The 7,869-nt window shown below is 37.3% G+C and overlaps 1 protein-coding gene across 1 annotated transcript in view; it reads left to right on the top strand.

Annotated features, from left to right (window-relative positions):
* klf8 (Kruppel-like factor 8) overlaps positions 1-7,869 on the top strand; it is an 86,630-nt gene that overhangs the window by 39,468 nt on the left and 39,293 nt on the right.

Genomic DNA, 7,869 nt, shown 5'->3' with positions numbered 1-7,869 from the left:
GTACTCTGATGAGTAGTAAAGCGCTATATAAGAGCAAGTCCATTCAGAAGATGCTTGAATTCATCTTGTAACTTTAAAATGCGTTCAGTTCGGATGTAAAATAACTTTATGGCTCACATTAAGTTGAGCAGCTTGTCTGGACGGTACAGATGGTAGCTACAGCAAGATTCCAGCTGAATGAACACAAATGGTTTTTTAAAGATGCTCAAAGTCTGTGGATGTGAAACATAAAGATGACACCGAACTGTTCAGCCTGCAGCCAGCAGGGGGCGACTCTGAAAGACTTCTGATTGTATAGAAGTCAATGAGGAAATGGTCCTACTTCTAACTTAATCTGTTACCTCCAGCTCCTTCCAGACATGAACTCCTTTCTGTTTTCCTCATGGTGAATAAGTTGTGTCTTAATTGACGTCCTGCTCGTGTTTCCACAAACGTTGTGACGGCGATCTTTTATGAATCACTTTCAACAAGTGTGAACAAGTGTGAAGCCGATTATTGGACAAACTGACTTGGATTTTTGTGATGTATCGTGGGTGATACAGTCTAGGAAGGGATGGTGTGAAGTTTCAGCCTGATCCCAGCAGAAGCCAACAGAATTACTTAACTGGACTTTTGGATAAAATGCAAAATCAACAATGTCTGGAAAACCCGTCTGAGGTCAGGAAGCTGCTCTTCCTCTGTACCGAGGACGAGATCTTGAAGAAACCTCATGAACAAATACGTGACTTGATGTTGTGTCAAATCCTGCATGTACAGATTTTTGTCAGACAAGGAAACGGTATTCTTTGTAAATGAGGACAACAGGAGGTTTAAATGTGGGCCGGGTCACTGGAAGGTTCATTTTCTCAGAGTGTGTAGGAACAGAAAAAAGCCATCAGTCTGTTCTCCAGTCCTCCTCGTCCTCTTCCACACCCCCTCCCCAACTTCCTGTGGTCGGATCAGAGGCTGCCGGGGTCACACCCACCCCACCCTCCTGATTCCAGGAACTCCACAGTGGGACGTACACACACACACACACACACACACACACACACACACACACACACACACACACACACACACACACACACACACACACACACCATGTCACTCCTCATTTACACACACCCTCACACACTATCACTCCCGGTTAGTGCAGCTCCTCGGTGAGCTTTCCCCCCCGTTCCACAGCCTCGTCCTCCAACCAGATGCGGATCAAGTCGGATTTGCAGGAAAAAGCTCCTCTGCGTTTGCTCCGTTCTATTTGGAGCGGCAAACCGGGTGTGATTTGAACTTCCAGCGGCGCTCCAGACCGGCAGGGTCTGAGCTGTGTTTTGTGTGAGTTGTGCTCGTATGGAGCGCTGAACTCCACCCAGCTGGAGCTCCAGATTGCGTGTAAACAAATGCCGGGGAATTATTAGTAAATCGGGTTTGATCCAGGTCTGGTTGCAGCACTGAGCCCTTCCAAGCCAATTCTTTCCAACAGATTAGTGATTAACTGAGTGTGCAGCGTGCATGTGAAAGGAACAGGTCATTAAGAATCAGGAAAATCAAAGTTTTAACGCCAAACGGAACGCAAACAAGAGGAAAGAAAGTGAGACAAAAAGACACAAAAGAAGCAGAACAACAAAAACAAGAATCAGATAAGTCATAAAACAACAAAAATAGACAAAACTACACAAATGAGACAAAAAACAACCCAAGCAAGAAACAAAACGACAAGAACGAGAGACAGAAGAAAAGTGAGGCACAAAATGACAGAAATGATTTATTTTGTATTTAATCATTAAAAACTGTGTTACATTAAAAATAATGGACAGTTTCTGAATGGAATCTATATTCATGTATGATTTAAAAATGGTAAATCTTCTAAAAACATTAATATTATTACTATTATGACAGATTTTCCTCATTTTGTTAAATAATGGGATAACATTTTGTAAACCACTGAAATAATATTTTTTAAAAGTTTTTTTTGTGCAAATTTTTATTCTTTATTTAATGATGTGTGGACTGTAAAATTACACCATTTTATTTTTTTATATGAGCTGAAATATCGATAGTAAATGTGTAAATTATCTAATAAATTTGCGTATATATTTATTTTCTGTTCTACAACTCTTCATAAAGGTTCAGTTTTCCTGGAATAACTGCTAGAATGAGGAAGAGGACAGGACTTGTTGGAAAAGGGTTTGTTAAAGGTTTTATTTGGAGCTGATCGGTGTCTGACTTGCAGAGTTTCAGCCGCTCCGTCTGCAGCCTTCAGACAAAAACAAATCCTCCCTCCTCCAGACGCTCCAACATTCACGTGCAAAATGTCAACAAGCGGACTTTCACCGCTGAAACCTCACATCTAACGGAATAATACACTTTATTAAAGTGTTTAGGATCAGAATGATTCGGCTTCTACATTTGTTCTGTCTGGTGAGTTTACGAATGTGTGATTTCATTCATCGCTTCATTATTAGAGGAGAGAAGAAAAGATGATGATGATGATTTTACAAGCAAAATGTAGAAGAAACTCCCAAAAACTTAACAGAAATTATGCTAAAGACTCTTCTAATAATGAAATGTTATGATTGAACCACATTTAAATGACAGCATCTGAAAGTTTTTCCATTTTACACGAAGGAAACGTATTTCTGAGAGTCAAAGTCTAAACAGTGTGTTGATATTAGAAAGTGTAAAATCTAAAGCTTTCTAGAGCCTTAAACAATAATGACTGTTAAGCACAGGCTGCAGTGAAAAAGGACTGAATGAACTGAAGAAAACGTTCAACACAAACTAGATACCAGGCATTAAACACGAGACACGAAACGACAAAAATAAGAAACTAAACAGAAAGAACGAGACAGAAGAAAAGTGAGGCACAAAATGAAGGAAATGAGACGCAAAGGACACACAAAACGACATGAATGAAACAAAACAACACAAATAGGACACAAAATATGAGCCACAAAAGAAAAACAAGCCACAAAATGACACAAGAGACACTAAAGGACAAAAACAAAACAACATAAAAGAGACACAAAACAACTCAAACGAAACAACACAACACAGATGGGACACAAAATGTGAAACTCAAAAGAAATATGAGTCACAAAATGATACAAAAAACACACTAAATGACAAAAACAGGACACAAAACGACACAAACAAGACAAAAGAAAGAAACAAGAATAAGAAACAAAATGACAAAAATAAGAATAAAAACAAGACAAAAGAAAGAAAGAAAACGACAAAAGCAAGACGCAAAACAACATGAATGAAACAAAACAACACAAATAGGACACAAAATATGAGCCACAAAAGAAAAACAAGCCACAAAATGACACAAGAGACACTAAAAGACAAAAACAAGACACAAAACGAGAGAAATGAGACACAAAATGACACAAATATGACTAAGAAATGAAACAAAATGACCGAAAAGAGACACTAAATGACACAAATGAGACACAAAACAACAAAATATCTGACAAAGCCACACAAAATAACAAACCTGCAGCTACAGTTAGCATTGATTAGCGTGGCAACAATACAAGCACAGGATATTATTGGATGTCTAGTTTCAGTATTAATCAGGAACCTTCAAAATAAAAGCTCATCTCACAAAGTGGACACATGAAGTCCTGTGGATGAAGTGCTCGCCTCTGTGTGAGTCTGTGTGTGTCTATGTGTGTGTTTGTTTGAGTCTGTGTGTGTTTGTTTGAGTGTGTGTGAGTCTGTGTGTTTGTTTGAGTCTGTGTGTGTTTGTTTGAGTCTGTGTGTGTCTATGTGTGAGTCTGTGTGTGTTTGTTTGAGTGTGTGTGTTACTGTGTGTGTTACTCTGTGTGTGTTACTGTGTGTGTTACTCTGTGTGTGTGTTACTGTGTGTGTTACTGTGTGTGTGTTACTGTGTGTGTGTGTGTGTTGCTGTGTGTGTGTTACTGTGTGTGTTACTGTGTGTGTTACTGTGTGTGTTACTGTGTGTGTTACTCTGTGTGTGTTGCTGTGTGTGTGTGTGTGTGTTGGGAGGAAGGTGAGGCATGGAGCTGCCTCTACCTTTGTTTGCAGACACAGAGGGTGTCTGTCCGTCACAATGGGACTCAGAGCCCAGTGTGTGTCCTCTCTGTCTGTGGGTGGGGGGGTGGAGTCTCTGGAGACACACCCAGGCTGATTGGCCGAGGCCCCACCTCGCTGTGGAATCCTCAACACACTCCCTGCTGCACAAAACACACAACAGCAGCAGTAAACACAAACAGAGGCCCATAAACACCTAAAACAGCTCGAATTTGTATCGCAGAGCAACATGCAAATGACTCGGATTTTCTGCGTTTTAACCGCAGGCGTTTGCTCGTAAATCTGCAGTTGTGTGAAAGTATTCTGGTAAAGGAAAAATTGAAAAGTGCTGTGGCTGACTGACCCACATTTCTCACCCTGTGACCGAATGCTGCTGATGCTTTTATAGTTAATATCTGAGGAAACTTTCCCTTTAAATGTCTTAAAGGGCAACGCTCGCTGCAGGCGTTTCATCAGAATACCTGCACAGGGAGGGTCATAAAAGACAGCATTAACTTTTGTAAAGATTTTTTATATATATCCCTTATTAATCCTAGAGGGGAAAGATGTGAGGAATGTAGTTTTAAAAGCGTCGTAATTAGTAGAAAACAGGTCAGTAAAATTATAAAAATGAAGAACATCATTTCATGCTAGTTTTTGTTTAACCCTTGCCACCCGAAAGACGCTCTGGAGCGTTTTCTTGTTGCGCCGCGGTAATCAAAACAAAGCAGGAAAATGAAGCGTCGGCGAGTCTCCCTTTAAACGTGTGCTGAAAGTACAGATTTTGAACTTTCTACCAGTTTTTGAATCATGTTGATTGGCCAAGTAAAACCAGAGATATGATCAATAATAAACGCCACATTTTTTACCGAACTTCACCGGAGCTATTTCCAGCGTCTTTTATGCGCGGCGAAATTTTGAACTTTGGACTCAGCGGAGCGTCCTCTCTCCTGAAAGCATCTGGTGAGAAACACAGACCTTTGGAGTTATGCTTGGTGTAGGAAGGAAAATGTGGACCAGATTTTCACAAACCTGGCGTTCTCTGGAGTAAAAACGTGAACTGGATTTCCCCAAAGGTGACTGAGAAACTTGGAGCTGAGTGACAGAGACGCTCTGACAGGGAGCACAGACACGCCCACAGACACGCCCACAGACACGCCCACAGACACGCCCCCAGTCTCTGTGTTCATAATAAGAGAGTGGAATGTTCTAGAAATACAGAGGAGAGATGGGCAAAGTGTGGATTTGGAACTTTCTATCATTTTTTTATTTTTTATTTTTTTAGTCAGGTGATAGTTATAACTCTTTGGGAGAGCAGCACGTCCTTCACTGGCTTTGGCCACAGATCACTCTCTGCTCGACACCAAAGATGCACAGAAAATGAAGATTTTGTTTCAGATGTAATATATTACTGCCACTACTACTACTACTACTACTAATAATAAAATAATAATAACAATAATTATAATAAAAATAAAATAATAATAATAAAACAACAATAATAATAACATTCATAATAAACATATTCTAGCAATGGAGAACACCAGGACTCTGGATTCTCCCTATGGTCCTTAAGCCTGTTTCCATTGTTTTTGTCATTGTATAGATTGTGGTGGACAGAAAAAGCTTTTTGGAATGGTACAAATTCATTTATGTAAAATTTTATTGCGACTCCTCATGATTTTGTAAATAGTTGTGCAAAAACGCCTAAAAAAAATTCCTCCATTTTAGTGCAAATAGTGGTATATAACTGTGTTAACTGCTAAATTTGTACATTATTTTATGACAAACAATTTATATTTACATTATAAGTTCTGAAAAAGATTCATTACACATGTTTATGGTGTCCACAGCAAAAAAATCAAACTTTTTTCTACTCAGACTTTGTATTTTTTCTGCTATTTTAGGTCAAGTGTGTCCATACATTATATCAAAATGTCTAAATAATTATAGAATCACACAGGTGAGGTTGTGCTGAAAAAAGATACCAAGCATAGCAAGATCAACAGCTTTTAAGGTGAAATATAAAGGTAAAATCAGAATTTGTCAAAAACAGACCTAAACCCCCCTAGGGCCCTAAGGGTTAAATATAATGTCATTATCAAACTTCTGTAAAAGGTAATTCATTCTTTTTGAGGGTAAAATGACATTATTTTACTGTATTTAAGTCATCAAAAATATTGTTATTTGGCAGATTTTTGCTGCGTAATCTTTTTAAAAATTGTAGATTTTTCCTGTTCTGTTAAATTAAAAATGAGTAAAAATCACATGAAAAACATTCACTTAAATCTTCCAAATAAAAAAATAGGCCCACATTGTAAACATTGTCCATTAAAATCTGTATTTTACAAGTTGTAATCTGTTTTTCTTTTATCAGGTTTCACTGTGTTTAAATCAGCTAAAAATATCATTATTCTCCAGATATTTGCTGTTGTCTTTTTAGTTTTTGAATGTTTTAATATCCCTCTGTTTTTTTTCTTGTTTTTTTTTTTTTTTTTAGAATTTAAAGATTTCACAGGCAAACTAATGATGCTGCAGGTATAAAATGTGCACCACTGCTGGATCTGGTGGTAAAATTTAGTCGAATAGAAACTGCTCTCTCTCTCAATACTTTTATTTTGAAATGATATTATGAGCATTTCTTGTATTTTTGCTCAAACTTTACTGCTAGTGCAGCGTATTTCCACTCATTTAGCAGGTTTGTCATAAATCATTCAAATAGATACATTAGGTTTAATTTCTTGTTTCAATGGATTTTTTTTTCCGTTTTTTAAAGAGAATAAGGTTAAAAAAAAATTCCTTCTGGAGCTTTAAAGTCTCTCTCCAGTCATTGATTACGCCCCTGAAATCTCTTTTCTGTCTGTCCAAGTTAAGTTTTATGATTTCTTTAAAATGATAATCATCCTTTTCTGCTCTATAACAGCTTAGATGTAACTCTAAATCATACCATTGATCATCAGTTACTTAAAAGAAAACAACAGTTTCCATATTTAATAGCAGTAAAAGTCATTTTTAAGCAATTTGAGGGCTTTCTTTTGTTCTCTTTTTTATGTTATCAGTCATGACTTCATACATCTGTTTGTCTCTGATTTATTATTAAACCATACTTTAGCCATTATTAGGATCGTCATTATTGTGTTGTGTTTTTATCGTTTCATTGGGAAAAGTGTCCTGAAAACACATCTTATCCATTTATAACCCGTCTGTTTCTAGCTTTGTAATTTACCTCAGCTTTAATCAAATTTAACGAGTCTGTTTCCTGCTTTTACGTCAGCTGCTGTGGTATTATTCTCTCCAGTTGAATCTAATTTTATTTAGAGATAACATTCCTTCACCAGCATTTAACATCTGAATTAAACAATAGTCCCAGTTGTGCGTTTTTCAGCGGAAAGTGTTGAGGAAAGTCTCATTTCTGTGTCATCCAAGTACCATTTTTAAAGTAAAAGTTTTCTATTTTCACCTGAGCAGCATCTAAATTTACTTAGAAAAGACAAAAAGTCTGCTTTAGAGTCCTCAGCATTCGATATCTGAATAAAAGAAGAGTAGGAATTGTGTTTTCATCAAAGGAAAGTGTTGAGAAAAGTCTTATCTTTGTGTCATCCAGCATAGTTTTCAAAGTAAAAGACCATGTTTGAAGTGTCACTGGTCCTGTCTGAATATATTACCTCAAATTTAATCTAATTTTATTCAAATAAAGACTAAAATTCATGCACGGTATCTGTGTTCCTCTGGTATTTACCTAAATATCTAAACGAAAATAAAGAATAGAATCTGTGTATTCATGAAAGAAAAGTGTTAAAATGAAGGCATATTTCAGTAAAAACGTCCCCCTGAAGTTCCTAAAATATG

This window comes from Acanthochromis polyacanthus, chromosome 17 (genome assembly GCF_021347895.1).
Source record: "Acanthochromis polyacanthus isolate Apoly-LR-REF ecotype Palm Island chromosome 17, KAUST_Apoly_ChrSc, whole genome shotgun sequence".
In the NCBI taxonomy this organism is placed as follows: Eukaryota; Metazoa; Chordata; class Actinopteri; family Pomacentridae; genus Acanthochromis; species Acanthochromis polyacanthus.
The sequence above is the reverse complement of the archived record's forward strand: the minus strand, read 5'-3'. Positions and strand labels throughout refer to the sequence as shown.